This window comes from Talpa europaea (genome assembly GCF_964194135.1).
Source record: "Talpa europaea genome assembly, chromosome: 10".
NCBI lineage: Eukaryota > Metazoa > Chordata > Mammalia > Eulipotyphla > Talpidae > Talpa > Talpa europaea.
In genome coordinates, this window is record NC_140077.1 from 73,371,930 (window position 1) to 73,393,859 (window position 21,930).

Consider the following 21,930-nt stretch of genomic DNA (forward strand, 5'->3'; position numbering starts at 1 on the left):
GATTCCCCCTCAACCAGAAAGTTCTTCAGCATCTCACTTCCGCTGACACCCCTCGTTTCTCAAAGTCTCTGCACCAGGGCTAGGAAGCCTCACCCCTTGCATCTCCCCCTCTTCAGTTTCAGCTCTCTGGACATGAGACCATCGTAAGCACTTCTCTCCTTCATGCCCTGCTTGCTTCAAACCCAGATCCTAACACCAAATTGTCTACTCCCTGGTAAGGAAGATTCTTGAAGGCCTTGTGCATGACCACAGTTCCAGCATCATCAGGGACTATGCAGAACTCCAATGCGTGCCACTTCAGGACCAGTGAAAGCCCAAGCAGGGCTTAACCCGGAGGGAGACAGGCGGGCCGGGAGGGCAGGCCATGGGGTTCCCCGCCCTACCTCTCTCCTGAAGGAGTCCCATGCAGCTTCAGCTGTGTCTTCTCAGGCTCCCTCCGGGCAGACAGGTGGGGCATTTATCAGGCCCAAGGCCATCCCAGTGGGCAGACGTAGGCCTGAGCAAAATCCCAGCTACCTTACCCCGGGTGCTGGCCTCAGAGCAAGCACAGCAGCCCTGCCCTGGCTGGAATCAAAATAATTCCTGGTTTCCCTGCTCCTTGCCACCTCCCACTTGCCACCTCCCCAGCCCTCGTGGCATAAACAGGGCTTTATTATCTCAAGCCCACCACGTCCTCTGAGAGTACCCTGAATGGAACGCCACACAATACACTGTTTATTAATAACCACTCACCCCCACCCCTGCGCACTCGCTCACCGCTGGGCTCCCCTCATGCATAATGGAGGAGTTGTGTGCCCAGACACAAGCCAGGCTGTGCGGCTGAGCTCGAGGGGAGACAGGGAGAGGTACCAGGCCGGGTCAGGCTCTGGGAGGCGGGAGGGGGATGCTGGGGAGCAGACCCCCCAGTCAAGATTAGGAGATGTAGTGTTTCGCGGGGGAGCATAGTGTGGCATGGGTGGTACCGGCCCGGACACACACGCTGTATGAACCCAAGCCAATAGTGGGCCATCCTTCCACACCCACCCCACCTGTCTCGGGCTGGGAGGTGGTCCCGCATGGGACAGCAGCCACCACTTCACCATCAGCCCGCTGGTCCTCCTGGTTCTGGCGCCTCAGGGCAAACCTCGCTCTTCCCCTTGACAGCCCATGACACAGAGCGTGCCCCTGACCCTGGCACTGTAGGCTAAGTCTCCTAGTCCCTTCAACTGCCTCTCGGGAAGCTACTGCCACTCCCTGCACTGGAGAAGGCCACACAGCAGGGGGAAGGCACAGGGAGAGTGAACCCCGAAGGTATCCTTCCGGAGGAAGGTTTAGAGATACACTTCAGTGTCTTGAGATTCCTTTGGTCCATGAATCCATTTCTGGGAGTAGATCTTAAGTAAATAATCAAGGATGATTAAAATACAAGTAGTCATACAAGTAGTCATCAAAATACTGTTTATGATGCCAAAAGTTAGAAGAAACCTGAAGAGCCACACATGGGGCAATGACGCCGCGGCACGTCTCTGGCTGTCAGGCAGCAAAGTATGGAGGTAAAGATTCTAAAGCCAGTGATGCGGGTCCAAGGTCTGCCTCTGTCTCGTGCTGTTACCTTGGGCAAGTGCTTTGCCCCCGGGGCCCCACGCTCCCTAAGTGAATAACTGGGATAACAGTATGAATCCCAGGCTACAGAGATTTAGTGAATGACAGAGCCTGATGCATTAGTAAATGCTTCTAAAAAAAAGGCTTAGATTCTTTTTTTTTTATAATAAATTTTATTTTTATATTCCCCATACAATTGCAACCCCCTTATTTTGACCCCAATCCCTCCCCTCCCGCCCCCTAACCCCCACAGAGTGTCTCTGGTTCATAGTTTTTTGTTGATTAAGGCTTAGATTCTTATTACTATCATAAGTAATGAAATGTTGCAGCTAATAACATGAAATAATATAGAATATTTTAAAATATGAAAAATTTAGAAATTGAAAAAAGCAGATCATAAAAACAGAATGACTATCTCTGGGTAGTGAAATTATGAATAATTTACATTTTTCCTTTGTATTTATATTTTCTAAGTTTTTCTGTGACAACAAATTACTTTTGTTGATAAGAAGTACTTGTAGGGGGCCTCCCTGGTGGCTCAGGTGGTTGAGCACAGTGCTATGAAGCTGTCTGCAGCCTCTGCCATGCGGGTTTGATCCCAGCCAGCCAGGGAGCTACCTACATGGCACGGCAGACCAGGGAGCTACCCACATGGTACAACAGACCTCTTCTGTCTCGCCCACTGCTCCCCTCAGCAATGTATTTCAGTAGATCTGCTGTTCTCTTCCCCACTCTGTCTCTGGTGGATCCTCTCACCCTCCCGCACATCTGGCTTGTACCGTGGTTCTTGTATAAATAAATAAATCTTTAAAAAAAGAAGAAGCACTTGTAATGTGTGGGGCCCAGAGCAGGTCACGATTCCCCACACAGCACGGGGCAGCCCCGGCCCAATGCCATGTTCCTCCGGGGAAGCACCCGCATCCTCTCCGGCCTTCCCGTCGTTGCACATACTAAGCTTCAGATCAACAGCTGGGCTGCTGGCCCTGGTTCCCTCCAGGCCCACGTTGTCTCCCCACCCCGGGGTTTCCCTGAAGGGGCTGCTGAGCTTCCACGGCCTATAATGAACACAGGCCTAGTGGGGTTTGTGAGTGTGGGTAGAATAACTGAGAAAGTCACAACCAGAATAGAGGGGGTTGACCTTTGAGGTTCAGAGCTAGAATAGAGGGGTACATCCTCAGTAGGTGGGGGGAAGGCAGAGGTAGCCCCTTTTCCATATCGCCCCCTCCCCACTCCCAACCCAATGTTTTGGCTTTCCTCCTCATGCAGTCAGCCATGCTGGCCGGTCCCTCAGCATCACCTGTGCAGCAGCCCCTTTTCCAACCCAGGAGAAAGCCCCCGTGAAGGAGGAGGAGAGGGAGAGTCCGGCAGCTGGAGGGGAGTGGAGGGAGAGCTGTGGCCCACGGCCTGAATGTGGGTCACATTCCCAGAGGACAGCACAACCAATAAGATGGATGGAATAACAGCTGGTGTGCCCAGGGAGGGCTGCCCTGACCTGCTTCCCCCGCCCCCACAGGACACCCCCCCCCCATCCCCTGCTGTCCACAGTCCCTCCTCAGAGCACTAGTGTGCCAAGCCCGCCCGCTACTCGGCCACACGAGAACAGACCAGTAGGAAGATGATGTGAGAGACTGCTGCCCAGGCCAGAGCGCGGCCACCAGGGTGCCCACAGGAACGGAGGGTTCAGGGCTGTGCGAGCCTGAGGCCCTCAAAGGCTATTTGTTAACCGGCTGTTAACTACTGTGGCTCAGGGCCTGGCCTCAAAGCTGGGAGCATTCACTTCCCGGAAGGGAAAGCGAAATCTCTTACGACAGGAAACCTGTGTACTGAAGCATTTGTCTGAGTGCTTAAGACAAGCTGGGTGACCTGACAGCGGAGCCCCAGGAATCCCAGCTCTGAAGGGGAGTGCCTCTTAGGGCCCACCCAAGCCCGAGTGCCCAGGGCCCCCAGGACTGGAAGCAGCAATAGAAAGTTATTCAGAGTTGGCCTGCGAGGAGCCAGAGAGGCCCTGGGGCCCAGAACCCCCTCTGCTGCGGGCTGTGGTGTGACTGTGGGTGAGTCCATCCACGGTTGTGTGTTAGTGAGTCTGTGTGAAGGTGTGTACCTGTGTGTCCCTGCGGAGGGCTCTCGGGCCCCAGGATTGCCACCGTGAATGTGAACACTGCTCGGGAACGTGTGTGAGCTGCCATGTGTGTGCACAATGCCATGTACAAGCGACCCGCCTGGCTTGGGGGTACATATGGGTCTCTGTCCCAGAAGTTGTTTGTCTTCTATGCGTGACTCACGTTATTAGTGTGACTCACTGTGTGTGGGCATCTGTTGTCTTGGTGTGTTACGGGTGTTCTAGTACACACGTGCAGTGCACACACCTGTGATGGGGAACACGTGTCTCTCACAGGATGGCATCAATGTGTGTGTGAAAGGCAGTGTCCAGTTCTGACACAGGGACATGTGCTTGGTCTTGGTGTGTGTCTGTCCTGGTTGCTCTGTGTCTTTCCGTGTGCTCATGGGTCTGGTGTCTAGCCTGGTGTGCACACTGTGTCTGTATGTGAGAAGCAGCAGCAGGCGGAGTGGGACAGCCCAAGGTCTCCCCGCACTGCCAGACGCTCCAGCTGGGAATACACTGAATGAGTCCTCCACTTGCACACCCTACAAGGGCTCCTGTTTCTGAGAATAAAACCCAGCCCTCCTCCACGCTGGCGTCGAGGGAACTCTGTCAGCATCTAGCAATCTCACCACCCTTGCTTTTCTCCAGAAGCCCAGGATAGCCCACCTCCACCACCGCTTTTTCTTTCTTTGCGTAAAAGTCTCTTTTTCTTTCTTTGCTTGGAGTTCCCTTGTACCTTCTCTGCCTAACAAAGTCCTACCCATCCTCTAAGGTTCAGTGTCAATGCCACCTCCTCCAGGAGGCCTGGAGGGATGTGATCTTTCCCCCTCCAGCTTCCAAGTCACATTATGTATAGCCCTCACTAAGCAGAAACTCCGTTCTTCCTTCACTGCAATGATGTAAGCATTTCCTCCCCTACTAGCTGATGACTAATTTATAGTCAAGGACTTTATCTTTTGCAGCTTCCAAGTGCCTAGTTCAATGCTGACACACAGAGACCTGCAATAAATGTTTGAGTTCAGCTACCCAGCAAGCTGAGTGTGGAAAGAACATTCATTGCCTCGGGACCTTTAGAGCTGGGCACATACAAGCCACAAGCCTGAGCGGCTCCAGCCCTGGTGAGCTCTAGGGCAGGGAAAAGCCGTTTAACCACCCTGGACTTAGGCTTTGTGTCTGAAGGAGCAAATGCCCAAGGTCAATCGAGACAGCTGCCAGCTTTCTTATCTCATGAAGCACAGTTCCATATGAACTGGCCTCTCTCAGGAGCTGGGCACAGCAACAAAGTTCAATCCACATTGGAATTCACAAGGCCACTTGACGCAGTCAGGATGCATTCTAGTTACCGATTTTCCTTTAGCAACCCCCCACACACAATCCAGATCCCAAGGTTCTCTCTGGAAGGTAGAGCTTCTGGGTTGGGAAGATGCAGCCCAGCTACCAGCCAGATCAGCAGTCCCCAAGGCTGGCCCTGGCTGCTGCCGCCAGGGCAGGAACAAGCAGAGCTCTCCAACGTCTGGTACCAAAGTGTGATCCCCTAAACAAAGATGTGGATGCTGATACCACCCCTGAAGAACATAGCAGCATTTGACTCATTATTTTGGAGCTATCTGCCAGATAGACTAAAATTCTTCTGGAGAATTGACATTATCAATGTTGATAAAAATATGGTACAATTGGAAAGAGACACTGCTGGTATAGGAATAAATTGGTACAATCACTTTGGAAAACTCTTGGACAGTGTGTACTAAAGCCAAGCATGCTCATATCCTGTGGCCCAGTATTTCTATCTCTACATATTCACCCAATAGAAATAGGTACTTTTATCCATAAAAGGACATATTCAAGAATGATTCTATTTAAATACATACAAAATTGCAACAGGACCTAAGTAGCTAAGACAATTTTAGAAAAGAAGAACACACCAGAGGTGCACATTTTCCAATTTCAAAACTTACTATAAAACTATAGTAGTCAAATAGATGTGGTATTGCCATAAGAAAAGACATAAAGACCGATGGAATAGAATGAGAGTCCAGAGATATAGTCATACATGTATGACCAATTGACTTGTGACAAAAGTGCCAAATCCACCCAATGGGAAAGATCAGTTTCTTCAACAATAGGCGGTGTGGCAACTGGAATTACATAAGCAAAGGATTTATACAAGGAAGCTGGACCCCTACCTCACACCATAAGATAAATTAACTAAAGACAGAACAATCAATGGCCTAAATATAACAGTTAAAAACATAAAACTTTTAGAAGAAAAGTAGAGGTAAATCTTCATGACCTTGGGTTTGGTAATAAATTCTTAGATGTGATACCATAAGCATAAACAACCAAAGAAAAAAACAGATCAATTGGACTGCATTAAGATTTAAAGCTTATGTATATCAAAGCACATTATCAAGAAAATGTAGAATGGGAAAAAACACTGGCAAATGACTCATAAGAGTTTACTATCCAGAATAAAGAATTCCTAAAACTCAACAACAAAAAGAAATAACCCAATTTTAAAACAGGCAAAAGATTTGAATGGACATTTCTTCTAAGAGGATATACAAATGGCATTTTGTAAGTAGTAAATAAAAACGATGCTCAACATTACCAAAGATTAGGAAGATAAAATCAAAACTGTATAAGATACCACTTAATGCCTGCAAGTCCAGTCAGCGTATGGAAAATAACAGACGTCGGTAAGGATGTGGTGAAGTGGAACCATCCTATATTGCTGACAGGAATCTAAAATGTAAACCTACTATGGAAAACAGCACAGTTACCCAAATAGTCAGAGAATTACATATGACATATGATCCAGAGATTTCTACCCAAAAGAAAGGAAAACTGAAACTCAAACAGATACCTATACATCAGTGCTCACTGCATCATTACAATAACTAAAAGGTGAAAGCAGCTAAGTGTCCATCAACTGACTGAATGGATAAACAAAATGTGGTATAGCTATGCAATGGAACAACAAACTTTTAAATAAGCCTGGGTTGTCCAGGCATACCAAGAGATAGGTTATTTCAAATTTTATTTTTCTTTAAAAATTTTATTTTATTTATGCATACAAGAACTGGAGTGTAGGCCAGAGATGAGGGGGTGAGAGGATTCACCAGAGACAGAGTGGGGAGCAGAAGAGGTAGATCTACTGAAAAACACTGCTGAAGGGAGCAGCGGGTGAGACAGGAGAGGTCTGCTGTGCCATATGGGTCAGTTCCCTGGCAGGGGATCGATCTCATGCTGCAGTGGCTGGTGATAGCTTGACAGTGCTGAGACTTTAATCCCTGAGCCACCAGGGAGGCCCATATTTCAAATTTTGAAAACAACTTACCAAGGCACCAGTTCACCTGTATGTCTAACCAGTGTCCCTTTTCTTCACATTGTCCCCAAAGAAAGAACAAGCAAAATGAATGTTCTGGGCAGATCAGAATGACAGCTAGAGTAACCTACCTGTCCTACTCTCCCGATGATGATGGGGATGCTTGTTCAAAGTGGCAGGATCCCCGCTAACCCTCTTGTCTCCAGCAGGTGGGCAATATAATTCTGTGTATCCCACATACTCCCAGGTTATATCTTGGATCTCATCTCCCTAAAACTCCTAAAATATATATTTTTTCTTGGATTTCCTGGAGGTGTACAAAATTTAACAACTATTCAATTGTCTTTTTATTGTACCCTTTCTGACTGATTCTTTAAATGAATATACCACAATTTTATATTTAAATGAGCGTTGTCTCCTTCAAAGGAGTCCCCTGGAGGCTATGTACATATTCCAACCATGTGCCTGCCCCTGCTGAGCTCACAGCTGAAGCTTCTTTCAGAACTGCTTTCAAAGCCTGTAACATATCCTTTTGATGGGCCCCCTGGCAGCAAATTTTTATCCTATGAGAGTAGATGTGATTTTACTTTTTAAGTTGAAAGATAGGGCCAAGAATGGGAAAGATAGCAGGTGATGCAGTTGGGAATATCAGTCAGGATCAAAAGCAAAGAGTGATTATTAAGGAAAGATCTATGAAGAGGTCCAACAAGATTCTGAGCACCAGTTCCATCGGGTTCCATCACAGGAGCAAATATGCAGTCCTCAAGGGTGCAGTATTGGAGGACAGGACAGCTGTGTGAGTGGGTAAGACCTGGTTCTACTGTTAGAAACCATTATGGGAAAGCATACATTGCATAAAAATGAAGAATGATGTAAAAAATATATAAAATAAAAACTTGCAAAAAAAAAAAACTTGCTCCACTGTCACCACTAATTCCCTTGTGTCCACACACACATCACTGTGCCTTGCCCAGGGGCTAGGAACTAGAAACTTCCCAAATGTCACAGCCTGGAGGAGCACAGGGGGCAGGCTGCCCCTTTCTCGAAAGCAGAGACTGGCATGTATAAGGAAGTGAGCCAAGTCTCACAATTCCTCCATAAGTTACACACTGAAATCCCACTCACAGGTATATACATTAAAAGGATGGAAAGTAGATATTCAAAGAAAAACCTGTCCACTCATGTTCACAAGAAATAAGCCATATGGCCTTCAACAGACAAAAGGAAAAGCCAAGCATGGCATATACACAGTGAAATATGAAAAAGCCATAAAAATTCTTGCTGAACATGATTCTTGCTGAAAATGGATGAACCTTGAAAACCTTCTTTTGTGAAAGAAGCCAAACCAAGGGCCATCTGTTATATGATTCTACTTACAGACTCCCCTGCAGTCTAAAGGCAGGGCATCCCTATGAAACCTCTCAGAAGTCAAAATGATATAAAGCATAAAAACAATTTACATGGAAAACATTTTTAAAGTTCCCAGAACTTAAGCTACCAAGTTATTTCAAATAACACACAAAACCTAAGATAACACCTACATGTAACAAAAGCAGGAATGACAGGGTAAGTCATAGCCTAAAGTAGGCCCTGGGAAGGCGCTTGTGGGGCTGCACTGACTGTTTCAGGGCCCCCTGCCCCTAGAATGGCTGCCACAAAACCACGGCTGATCACTTCTTTCATTTTGCCTTTTGTTGTAAAAGCAAAAATCATCTTAGGATTTCCTTCAGTTAGTGAAAACATGTTGGTCTTTTCGTGAAAGTGAAGCAACGTAATGCAGTTTCCCAAAGAGGGAGAAAGGGCGGCCGCAGGCCTTGACCCACAGCCGATGGCCACGCCTCCTCGCGCTGGCCTTCACCACACCAAGGCCCTGTGGCCTTGATTGATGTGTCAGCGAGCACTCCAGAGAGCACGTGTGGAAGAGAGAAAAGCAAGGATGTTTCCTAGGACAGAGCCAAAGGGGGACAATTCCAATACAGCTGGTTTTCCTGCCAACTCTAATCTCTGCCTGCAGCTCTCACCAGCAGCCACTTGTCTTGAGGGCAGCTAGGGCCACACAGCTCTGCAGGGCACCCTCCCCTCCCCTCCCCAGTTCCCAAGGGTGCTCATAGATGCTCCCCAGGCATCTCTGCATCCCCAGCTTGAGGTTTTATCAGGAAACACATACCAGGCAGGCAGCTAAGGCTGGTCTCCAGCCACCCAGCCCCCTTGGCAGCCTCCAGCTCAGGGATATGTTTCCCTAATCTTTGTGTGTGAGGATTTATAAATTCAGAGAGCAGACAAGACCCTTAGCAGCAATTACAAGACTAATAACATTAAGTCTTAAATGGTTATTACAGACCCAGATCCCTTATTAGTTGTGACAGCCAGTGAATCAGGGGAGCAGTGAATTGTAATGTGTATGAAAAATAACTTTAAAACCCTCAATGGCTGAGGCTCAGTGCAGCTATTGAACTAAAACCCAGCCTATGGGAAAAACTGGGAGAGAGACCCATGTAGGGGCCTGCTCCTGACTCAGTCATTGTCCAAGGCCTCCCTTCATTCACCCCACAACACGGCACAAACATTTTCTGGGTACCTACTGTGTGGCACACTGGAGTTTATAGATAGTGCCGAGCACAGACTGGTCTTCCAGTCCACTGAGGCCAGGAGGCAGGAATGAAGGGCAGGGATGATTCACCTGGGGGCTAAGACAGGGGTGGCCCCGCCCTGTCACCCTGCTGGAGGGTCCTTCTCTCAGACAGGCTCCCAGTGTGGCTGCAGTCAAAGAAGGAATCTGCTTGGGGAAGGGAAGGGTGCAGACAGACTGTGAGGGAAAGCAGAGCTGAGAGCCTGAGCTCAGGCAAAGGCCTGGTGTGGGAAAGCCAGTGAGGTGGCCCTGGAGGGTCTTTCCAGAGAAAGAAGTCAATTAAAGTCCTGGTCATGTGCACATGGGGGCAGGGACGGAGCTGCTGCAGCTGTTACCCCCCCAGAGTCCCCACACTGAGCAGGCAGAGCGGTGTCGTCCCAGGCACAGACAGGCTCCACGCCACAGGGAGACTCCTGAGACACACAAGAAAAATGAGGGGCGGAGGGAGGAGGGGGCGAGAGCAGAGCAGGAAAGGCAGTTCTGAGAGGCAACTGTTACCATGACGACGCCCTCCTGCGTGGTATCTAGGAATAAATTATTGATCACGGACACTGCTTTCCCACCTCCTCAAAGGCCCCAGTGCCCTCTCCACTGCCACCATTATACCCTGTCCTCCACCTGTTCCGTAACTGCCTGAAACGGTCACTCTGACACCAACAGGACCCAGAGGAATCCCAAGGCCCCCCCAAGTGCCCACCCCAGCCTCTCGGCCTCCACACGCCTTTGCTACCCAGGTGAATCCCATCTACCTATGCCCACACCCTACTCCAGGTGCCCGCCATCAGGCATGCATTCAGGACCGCAGATCCATCATCAATCCTAATGGCGGGAGAGCAGAAAAGACTGGCAAACATTTACTACCCTAAGGGGCTGTACTGTATCCCCTAAAACTCATACATTGGAGCCCTAAGCACCAGCACCTCAGAATGTGACTGAATTTGGAGACAGGGCAATTAAAGCAAGATGAGGAAGCTGGGACAGGTCTGCCAGGCACAGACATCATAGAAAGGAGATGAGGGAGGACAGGGAGGGGCATCCAGGCCAGGATAGAGGCCCCAGAGACAACCTGCCCTGCCAGCCCGGATCTTCGGCTTTGAGCCTCCAGAACTGCGAGAAACCAAGTTTCTGTTTGAGCCACTTATTATGCAGTCCTTAAAAACTAACACACCACCCAAGTAGGACCCCCTTAAAACCAGCTGTGTATGGAGGTGCCTAAACAGACTGAAATCATCTCAGCGGCAGAGCCAGAGATGTCTGAGGGCTGCGGACCCAAAGCAAGGAAGACAGAGGGCAAGTGAGAGGCCTGGCCTGGGCAGGCAAGTGTTCCCCACTCTGGATGCCACAGCAGAGTCAGGCTCAGGGGTCAGTCCCCAGCCCGAGAGAACGCAGGACTGACTGAGGGCAGAACCTGTATGCACCAAGGTCCCAGCCCAGGTGAGTGGGACAAAGGGTACTCTGAGAAATTGGCAGCACCTGCTGCTTTGAGTCCAGAGCAGAACCGGGGAAGGTGTGAGCCTCTTGGCAGAGGATAAGCCCTGGGCGGGGTGGGGGGGGAGGTGCGCACGTAGAGAACAAAGCCTAGAGCAGCGCTGGTGGGAATGTAAAGGTAAACGGAGCAGCCACCAGGCAAACAGGTTGGTGGTTCCTCCAACAAGGACAACATATGCCCACTTCCACCTGGGTATTCACCCAAAAGAACTGCACACAACCCTTGAGGACACACACTTTCACAGAAGCAATTATCACCAAAGCCAAACATGGATCCAACCCCAGGCAATCAATGCACTGTGGCGGACAGCAAACCTTGGCACACATGACAGCAGGGCCACATGCAGCCACAGGAAGGAATGAAGGCCAGACACGAGCCCCGGCGTAGCCTGAGCAAGCAGGTGGGAGAGCACAGGGCAGGTTCTCTATCGATCTGGGCAGACGGATAAAGGAGAGTCCTGGAGCACTCAGTGGCTTTTCATACTTCAATACTATTTCAACACCAGTGGCTGTAGGGCAACCTGCAGGCTGGCAAGGCACAGAAGCCTCCTGGCCCCTGGCAAATATTTACTCCTTCTCTTTGGGCTCATGCTGGTGTTCTCCCATGGTCTCTTTCCCTTGTAGCTGCTCCACAGGAGCCATTCTCTGAGTGACGCTGCCCTCCTAACCACAGCCTCCAGGATCAGGTGTGCCCACTTACACATGCCTACACCATACTCCAGGTGTCCACAGTCAGGCACACGTACCCTGCGCCCACGTTCCCAATTGCCCACCGCATTAGCACAATCAAGACCACAGGTGATAGCCAGAGGCCTGAGGCATAAAAGCCTAATCAGTCTTCATTTACCCCACAGAGAGCCCAACACGAGAGAGGCCGTGTCCTGTGGGATGGCTTCAGATAAGCTACCCAGAAATCCAAACAGACGGAAAGCAGACTGATGGCTGCCCAGGAAGGGGGCATGGAGAGTGATTGTTCAAGGAGTATGGGGGGGTTTCAGGAGTCATGGAAAAATTTAAGAGAGAGGTGGGTGCCACACAATATTGTGAATCTACTAACTATCCCTAAATCGTTCGCTTTATAGTGATTAACTTTATGGCATATGGATTTCACCTTAATAAGCTATATATATATTTTTTTTTTCCAGTTAAGCACTAGGTCCATGGAGGAGCATGCCAGTCCTCCTCTGTGCATGTTGGACAGTTACCCACACACCCCTGCACCTCCCCATGACCATCTCCCTCAGGACGGTCCATCTGCCCCTCACAGTTGGCCTCCAAGTCCAGCTTCATCTGTGAAGCTCTGTCTGTGACAAGGGCTGACAGCGGCGCCCCCTTGAGACCCCACTCCTAACATTTTCCATCTGTAGATTCACCTTTTCCTCACTTTGTTGTCGAGCACTTCTAGGGATTTTATTAGAATTTTTAGCCAATTCTTCCAACTGGATTATAAGCTCTTAAGGGCAAAGGTCATATTTTTATTCTTATTAAAAGCAGGAAGCCTCACCACAGGAGTGTTAGCTCATTAGAGCCAAACTGAGCCATGACAAGGGTCTCAGTTTCCACTCATATAACAGGGAGTTGAGTTAATGACGACCTCATAGGGGCATTTTAAGGGTAAAGAGGCTAATATATAAAGAACCCAACACAGATATTTTCCTTCTGCCTCTCCCTCCTTAAAATTTTTCATGTCCAATTCCAGTTACATTGGGAGGATCCCAAAATATCTGCTGGATGGCCACCATCTCTACAAGCAGGGATTCAGGGAGTCACAGGGGTGGGGCTGGAAGCGTGGACAGGCTGGGCCCCCCTCTCCAGCAGCAAAGGTTGGGGGAGCGGGTCCAAAGGAAGGTTGAGCTGGACCTTCACAATAGGTACCCCTCAGTCTCCTGGCCTCCTGCAGGGAGATCCCCTCACTATGGCATCTTCCTATGCCTCCTTATCCCTGTAGTTTTCTCCCCTTTTTTCTCCATGTCTCAAAATATTGTTCATCTTCTACGACCCAGCTCAAAGCCTGCCCTCCATGAAGCCTTCCCCAACGACTCCAGTCCACGGCAGCACCCCTCCTTCCTAACCTCACTTCTGTCTACAGGTTCCCTGCACTCAAACACATCTGAGCATAGACTGGTGCTCTTGGATCCTTCCCTGCACGTGTAAAGCTTGTTGCATTAAGATGACAGAGGACCCCGCATGCTGTAAGAACATTCAAAGGAGGCCCTGCAGGTAAAAGACACGCACACTGTCAAGTCACAAGACAATGGAGACACCATTCATGAAACGCACGCTCAGCCTCTGCCATGCTCAGCACCCTCCAGGCTCCTGTCTCTGAGGGCGGTGGGCCTGGAAGAGCAGCTGTGAGCCCATGGGGCCTGGGGAGGGGCCAGTTCAAATTGCTTCTCGCTAAGGACTCCCCAAAGGACCAAAGAGCCCTTGCCAGTTTTGGGGGTGGGGGGACTCTAGGGGAGCAAAGACAAGGGCTCTGGCTGAATACACCATCTCCTGATGCCCCACCCTGGCAGAGAGGGAGAAGCAGAGCTGTCTGGGCAGCAGATCTGTGCTAGGCTAGGGCTGCCATTCTGCATGTCCCAGGGAGGAATGAATACCTAGGAGAGGGCAGACCAGCCTGAGCTCACCCCCTCAAGGTGGCAAAGTGAAAGGAGGCAGCAACCAAAGGGTTAATCCCGGTGGCCCACACCCACCTGTCAGGGATCCCCTCCCTCCTCCAACACCAGCTGCTGGGAGGAGTGTGCTGGCCTCACTGCAGGTAATTAGGTCAGGCAGAGGGTTTCCAGGGTCCTGGGGTAGGGGGAGGAGCCCAGTCAGCTGCACGGTCTGGGGCCAAGCTCCCAGGGGCTGAGCTGGCCCTGCCACCAAGACAGGCAATGGCTGTGGGTGAAGGCCCTACTACCTGGTCCCTTCTCCGTGAGCCTGTTACCCAAGGAACACGATGAACAGGGAAGGAGATAACGCCCCAAGGAGTTCAGCTCTTATGGAGAACATGAACAGGTCTGAGAGAAGGCGGCAGGTGTGGGGATGGGCAGCCTCAGGCAATCAGCAGGCCTCTAACTGCGGAGCTGTGCAGCTAGCCTGTGTCCGGGCTCGAGAGACAGGAAGTTTGCATGGACACCCCCCCCCCAACACTCACCACCTGCTCCCCAGGGTAAGCAGAAAAAAAACAATCAGTTCTCCGTGGCCCACCCCTCCCCAGCCCCTCACACCCCCCTTAGGCAGGTGCGTCTGCCAGCAGAGACCCAGGGGTGAGCCTCCTTGACCCTGATGGGGAGCAGCAGGCAGAAAAGGTGTGTTCTGAGAAGCCCAACTGAGAAACTCATTCACACCCTCACAGGGAGCCCTTCCTCACCCACCAAGTGGGGAGCCAGGAGCATGGAGGCTTCTTTCAACTTGTCAGAGAGACATGGAGGGGCTGGCAAGGGTTTGACGCCTACCAGGCGGTCTGGACTGCGTGAACAGCTGTGTTCACAACATACGCACAAGGCGAATGTCTTCCCTTGACAAGAACAGAACACAAAGGACTGGCTCGGGGTTACAAAACCTATGCTTCATCTGGTTGCATCTTAACTGCACCCCAAAATCATGGGAGTCACTTCCTGAGTCATGGGTACAGAGAGATGCAGAAAAAAAGGCCACAGACTTGGGTTCCAGGAGACCAGCCGCACCTCTGTACCCATGGGACAAGCTCACACAGGAAATGACCGAAGCTGAAAAGGATTAACAGACAAAAATACAAACTAATGGGATTACGGGAACTAAAAACAATTCTCAAATATCTGCAGCAAATATCCATGTCCAAGACAGCCTTCCTGAGCCTGAATGCATTTGGAGCACCCCACTTTTAATAAAGGCATAAAAGCATTTTTTTTTTCAGTCTCAACAAAAGGAAAATTAGGGAGGATAATCTGTGCAAAATGACATCCAGTAGATCATTCCTGAACCAAATGAGGGTTGTGGACTACCTGGGGGTGGGCTCCCCAGGGCACGGCTCTCCTGTTATTAACATGCCCACAAAGCGGCAGGCCAGGCGGGAGCAGTGGCATGGAGGCAGCATGGACAGCACAAAAGGCTGTGGGCCGGGTAGACCTCAGGTGTGTCCTGAGCCAAGTCCAAGGACACCAGTGCCTTTTCCAAAGCTTGTTACCGCTCCCACAAGGCACGTAACTAAAATCCTGATGCCACTGAAGAGCTGTGTTCCAGAGTCCCAGGGCCAGGCCGGGAGCTGTTCTGATTGCAGTTCTGAAATCTAAACTCTCAGAGAGCAGCCTAATCCTATTTCCAACAATAAAGGGGCACACTGTGTCCCCCACTCTCGGTGGACCTATTATATGTCTTCACCGTGGCTTCTGGGCCCTGCCCCACCCGAGTGTCTCAGAGCCACGAGAACTCAAGAGATGATTCTCCCCAGTGCTTCCCACCTTCTATCCTGTAATCACTCCACGAAATGTAAAAGCTGGTTATTTTTGCACACTCTTAAGTTTAAAATTATGCTATGTCTATTTACTATTAAAGTTTTTATAAAGTGTAGTTTAATACAATCTTTAGTAATATTATATGCACAAATTCAACTCCCCCCTCCAATTAGCAAGTACACACACTGTCCAATTTAGTTCAGATTAATTAGATAAGAACAAGGATGACTTGTTAACACATTTTTTAAATGTCATATATCATGTCAGACTTGGGGATCAAATTACATTATGGTAATTTAATCAAATATTAAGGTTTAAAAATAGTAAAAAGCTGTTCTCACATCCTGAAGTTGGAAATTCTATCCTAGGTACTTCGTATGTTTTAAATTTTGTTTCTAAAAGAGAGAAGCTTTCAGGCTGATTTACATGTACTTCTGTTATAGGTGTGGAGTATTTATTCCCAGGGAATGAAAATCCACTTTAGATATAATTATCACTTTTTGTGAGGATTGGAAACATCTTGACGTGCTATATAAAAACTCTGGTCAAGTGTCTCCAATCTGGTAACCAGCACCTTCAGGCAAATTGGTGGAATTTATTATTATTATTGCGCTTCCCACTGATACTATGAAGTTCCATATGTTTCCTGTCTCCACTGATGGTTCATTAAGGACACACTAAGCAATCGATGGTTAAGGAGAAAAGCAAATTAAAACCACGAGGGCAAAACAGCACCGCCAATGGCAATGTTCAGCAAATAAGATGACCCACACCTGACCTCCAACTCCCCACACCTCGGGTGCTAGGAGAGCCCCATCTGTTTTATATTGGGGGGGTGGAAATGGAATAAAGATATTAACTGATGGATTAAAAACAGAAATGAAGTCAGATGCCATTACCAGCCATTTGAGGAGCCTGGTAGTTTAAAATCTAGGGCTAGGAAAGGAGTTTGTTCAACCTTCAAGGCCCTCACCTGTTAAAGCTGCTAAAACCCTAAACCAGTTGGCTAATGAACAGCAAGCATTTATTTTTCATAGTTCTAGAGGCTGGGAGTCCAAGATCAGGGTGCCTGCATTTTTTTCTGGGTTGCAGACAGACCCCTTCTCACTGTGTGGAACAGGCAAGCTAGCCCTCTGGGGTCTCTTTTATAAGAGGCTTAATCCCATTCACCAGGGCTTTGTCTTGGGACTTAATGGCCTCCCAAGTGCCCTGCCTCCCAACACATCACCTGCAGCATTAGGTTTCTGACACATATTTCAGGGGAGCACAAGCATTCAGACCACAGCAGGCCCCCGCTTGTGAAAGTAAATGAGTTAGATGCATGGTCCTCCAAATGTGGGCCTGGCCACGCAGCAGCAGCATCACCTGGGAGCTTGTCACAAATGCAAAGTTGTGGGTGCCACTCCAGGCCTCAAAAACTGTGGGGTGGGGCCTGTGTCATAACAGCCCCTCTAGAGGACTCTGATGAGACTCACACTGGCCTGTCCTTAAGTCCCTTGCAGCCCTGACTGGGTAACAAGATGACAAGGTCAGTGTCGACCCATTCATTCCAGGGGCGTCCCAGCACTGGGCGCTCTTCCCAGCTCTTCACGTAAAGTAGCTCAACGCCCAGTGGACGCTGATCCCAGTATGGAACCTCAGACATGAATGACCAGGCTGACAAGCCCAAGAATGGGGCCATATCCTTCTACGCAGTGGCCCACTTGTTCATAGGCCCAGAAGCCTATGAAAAGGAGGCTGGAGGCAGACACCAATTCAGTGTGTCAACACACAGCATTTACCCAGCCAACTGGCCTCCCTGGGGACGCCTGCCCCAAGCACTCTAGGATATCGTCCTGATGGGTCAAGCCTGACTTGTATTTTGAACAATGCAGGCTGTTCAATAAGTAATGGTATGCAGTGTTATCACTGGTGATCTGCCTTATCAGCAGCTGGGGCAGAAGTGATCATGTTTCTAAGTTGACAGTGAAGATCAGACACTGGATCAGCAGTGACACATCCTGCAAAGAAGCAACACGCCCTCAGGGACCCTCCTCCTCTGCCCCAACAGCAGCTTCTACTAGTAACTCTCCAATTAGTAAGAGAGAAACATCAGATCTTTATGATGGTTAGTTCCAAGAGATCCAAGAGTTTTGTTTGTTTTTCAGATTTTATAACTTTTGCCTTTATAACCAGAAAAATAACAATTAAGAAATAAAAAGGGATGGATTTGTGTACTTCTCTGTAAGCAGGTTTTACTTTAATAAAATTTATCAAAACAAAAGGAAGAAAGGGGGAGGGAGTGGCAGCAGAATCGAGGCCCCTAGCGCCCCGGACTTCCCAAGCACAGCAACGGAGAGGAGACATAAGGAGCCAGCTGGGACAGCACACTGCCCAGGAAGCTCCAGGTAAGCAAGTCTGCTGCCCCATGGCACAAGGCCTGGCCCCGCCTCCCCATCTCACACTGGCATCTCGGGTGGGTGGTGGAGGTGCCTGGGGAACGGAAGTCAATCTGCACACAGAGGGCAGTATAAGAGCCCTGGGCTAGGAGCCCAAGGCTGGGTTCTCCTGGCCTGCCCATTACATGAGGCCCTTCCAAGGGCTTCACTGCCTCCTGTGCAAAAGGAGGGAGCTGACAGGACTACTCCCACAGCCTCCCCAAGCGCAGACTCCTACGATCTATGAGCTACCAGACTTCCTCACAGCCAAGGGCTCCGTCAGCTGGCCTTACCCGCGCTTTTTCTCACTGGAGCGGGAGGGAACAGGGTGTAGGTCGGGGAATCATAGTCCTTATGGGTAGGAAGGCTCTTCTCAGCATTCAGGTGGCAGAGGGCGCGTGCGCAATCCGGTGGAATCAGAACGATTTGAAATGAAGCTCTAGCCACTGGCTAAGTAATGGCAAGAGAAAGCCACTCAAGCTCCCAGTGCTTCCCTTTCCTCGCCCATTAAAACAAAGTTGCTGCAAATAAGTGAGCGGAGGGCAGGGTGAGACGCCAGCATTCAGAAGCCCGTGCACACAGGAAGTCTGAGGAGCTGCCCTTATTCCAACCTCATTCTTATTGCTGCTGCTGCTGCTGCTGCTGCTGCTGCTGCTATATCAACAGCCAGGGTGGGCAATCACAGTCCACTCAGCCCAGAGCCACAGCACACCTCCTGTCCTCCATGGGTGCTCGGGCTGATAACCATGGCTGCCTTACACACGTCTGCAAGATGGAAGCCACAGGGGCTTCGAGAAGCAGCGCACACGCCTGCCCTGAGTTCTCGCAAACCAGAACCAGCCCCGGGGAGAAAGGTCTACTTTTTCAGGAAGCTTTTCATCTCACGTGCACACACCCCAGTCTCCCATCAGTACTATGCAGGAGTCTAGGATAGGCTTGGGCAAGGTTGAGCAGGTGCCAGCTGCCCAGCTGCAGCTGAGTCCAGGGCTTAGAGCAGCCCACACAAAACAAACACAAAACGAACAAGTAAACCAGGCAGCAGCCCCAGAGCCAGCGGTGGTGCGCGAAGACAATGGGCTCTTCCCAGGCCTGGCCACCAAGTCCCGTGGCTGCTGAGACCAGGCCTGGGAGCCCGGCCAGAGCTGGGAGGGTGCAGGGGTCACATGGTGTTTTGCGCCAGAGTGGCCTGGCCTGGAGGAGTCTTGTGTTGGGTGGACTGCCCGCCACCCCCAACTTAGGCATCCAAGGCTGCCTCGTGCTGCAGACCCGCTGAGACTTGAGTAGCAGAAGCCCGGGAGATGCACAAGCAATGTTGGGATGCACAGGCCAAGAGTGGGGAGGGGGACACCTGACTGGATTCTGTCCTGCTCCCTCAAGTGGTCACCCAGCCCCCTGCTTCGGTTTCCTCCCTCCACCGTGGAAGCAATGTATCAGCTCAGTGCATTAAGGAGGGGTGGCCAGGGGCAGGGCAAGGATAAAACTGAACCTGAGGAGGCAAGACCTGGTGACCAAAGTACTTTATTGTGAGCGGTGGATCCACAAGCCTTCCCGAGACGTGCGTCTCACCTCACCTCTGTTCTGCTGAGGTCAAAACCTCCCGATCTGGCTTCTCACCCTCTCTGAGGCTCAGAAAAGTCATCTCTTTCTCCCTTTCCCCCCATTCTTTTCCCCTGTGGGTGTGGCCAGCATGAAATTAGGAAATCAGGATTTGAGGATAACTGGACTGCCCATTTCTCCAGACCTGCACCCCTCCCCTGAGGAGACGTCCCAATGGGCTTTTCAGGAGCACCTTCTAAAGTTTGGTCTATTAATGAATGTCCTTGAAGCCTTTCCTATCCTAGTCTACAACAGGTCATACTGGACGCTCTCCCCGAAACTAAAAGAGTGCTTAGGTCTGGACAGCCACTTGCATTCCTTTATTCATGTAGTTAAGTGATCTGGGCCATCCAGGGGTGCCTGCTGTGTCTCCTCACCCCGAACACATGGCTTTGGAGGGCAAAGTGTCTCTTCTTCTCAACTTTAACTCTCACAGTGCTGAACATATTATTCAAGGCTCAGAAGCATTTCCTGAGCGCTCACCAAGGTCGTCAGTGTGCAGGAGGCAGGGCGTGAGGAGGGGAGGTAGGGGAGCGGGGAAACTCACCTGCCACTTCCCATTTGCCAGATCCTGTGCGAGGGGTTCCTGCACCAGACCTAATCAGACCCCATGGCCCCTTGTAGGGTCAGCACTATTTAACTGGCCAGCTCACAGTAATGTCCTTTGCCAAAGATCACACAACTGGAGAGCAGAAAACTGGCTCTGAACCCTGGGGGCTGAGTCTGGATCCTTCCTCTTGAAGTGCTACCTCCAATATCAGCTGCGTGCACTGGGGAATACCACAGCAGGAACTGAGACAAACAAACCTGGGGAGGGGAGATGGAGGAGACAGCAGACCAAGGCATGGAGCAGAAAGGGTGTGAGCCAGCAGAATATCTTTGGTCACCGCTGAGCAGTCCTTGGCCTGTCCTGGTCTATCCCCAAGACACCAGCCTCTGGGTAGACCCCAGATGACGCCACCAGCCCACTAAGAAACAAAGCATTCTTGCTCTCAGAAGCCCAGCTGTGACTTTTCATGGTGTCATCTACAGGCTCCAAGTTACAGGAACACTGACTATCCATGGATGTGTCAGAGAGGGCTTTCCCAGGCTGACTCAGAATGTGCCCCAGGCCCAGGCCCTGACCCCACGCCCGCACCAGCATGGCCAGAACCTTCCAGCATGGCCCAGTAACACAGCATTCATGGTCTCTTGCTACATCTCCTTAAACCTTGGCTTCCCCCTAACCTGCATGTCCCCCTGGGTCCAGCAGTGAGAGGCTGTAGGGTAAGGAAAAATGTCAGGTTTTTCTGCCCTCCGGCCATCAGGATAGATGAGGGAACCCTGTGATCCTGAATGCATGCCTGATGGCGGGCACCTGAAGTGGGTACACCTGCGCTAAGACTGTGCTTTTAAGGGCGGCGTCACAAGGACACCAGGAGAAGCCGAAGCAGAAGCCAAAAGAGAAGCCGAGAAAGAAGCAGCAGAAGCCGAGAGAGAAGCAGAGAACACCAGAGAGCCCAGATAGAGTGAAGACCTGCTGGGGGCTGGGAGGCTTGCCAGCCTCCCGGCCCCCCAGCACTCCTGCCTGCTGTGTACTGGCTAAACCCCAATAAAAGCCTGCAAAAAGCCACTGAGGACTCTGACTTTACCTGGTCTGCATGGGATCGTAGAAAACCTGCACTGGTCCATTCCTGACTTTACAGAGGCATGTGATGAAAGACCACTGGGCCCACTGCTGATGGCACAGGAGGGAAGGGTCAGGACCTGGGCGCACCAGCCAAACTCATTCAAGCCCCAGGTGCCCAGCGGGTTTCCTGCTGATTCCTCAAGTGCTCAGGACTGGCTGTGTTGGAGGAGCCACAGTCTGGGAGAAGGGAAGACTATACCCCGAGACCCCAGCCCTCTGCACTCAGATGGGGCATTAATGGTGTCACACGATGGGTCACAGGGACCAGACTGCTAGGCGACAGTGACTCATTTTTAGCCCATGCATAGCTGGAAGTTTATTCTGACCAGAGAGGCAGAGCTGACCCCGGAACTACAGACAGGAAACAGTTCTCAGACAGAGAAAACCCCAGGGATGCTCAGAGAGAGGGAAGCCAAACTACAAAATGGGATTTAGCAGAGAAGATACTTGAAGCAATAAACTCTCTGTACTTATGTAAACTTTGAACAATTCATAAACAAAGATTAAGAAAGTTCCGGCTGCGGTAGCACAGGCCCCATACAGGAAAGCAATATCCCAGCATGGAATTTTTGGGCTACATGAGAAAAATCAGCCAAACTGGAACCCAGAGTGAATGAATGTGAGCCAGACAAGACAGTCAGCCATGTCTCAGCGGGGAGCTGGGAGCTGAGAATGCGTATCTGGAGCCCACAGTGGGGTA

The 21,930-nt window shown here is 50.4% G+C and overlaps 1 protein-coding gene across 1 annotated transcript in view; it reads right to left on the reverse strand.

Moving 5' to 3' along the window:
• The window catches only part of NFASC (neurofascin), a gene marked incomplete at both ends in the record, with an annotated part of 170,792 nt that overhangs the window by 135,671 nt on the left and 13,191 nt on the right, over positions 1–21,930 (reverse strand). The window lies entirely within an intron of this gene.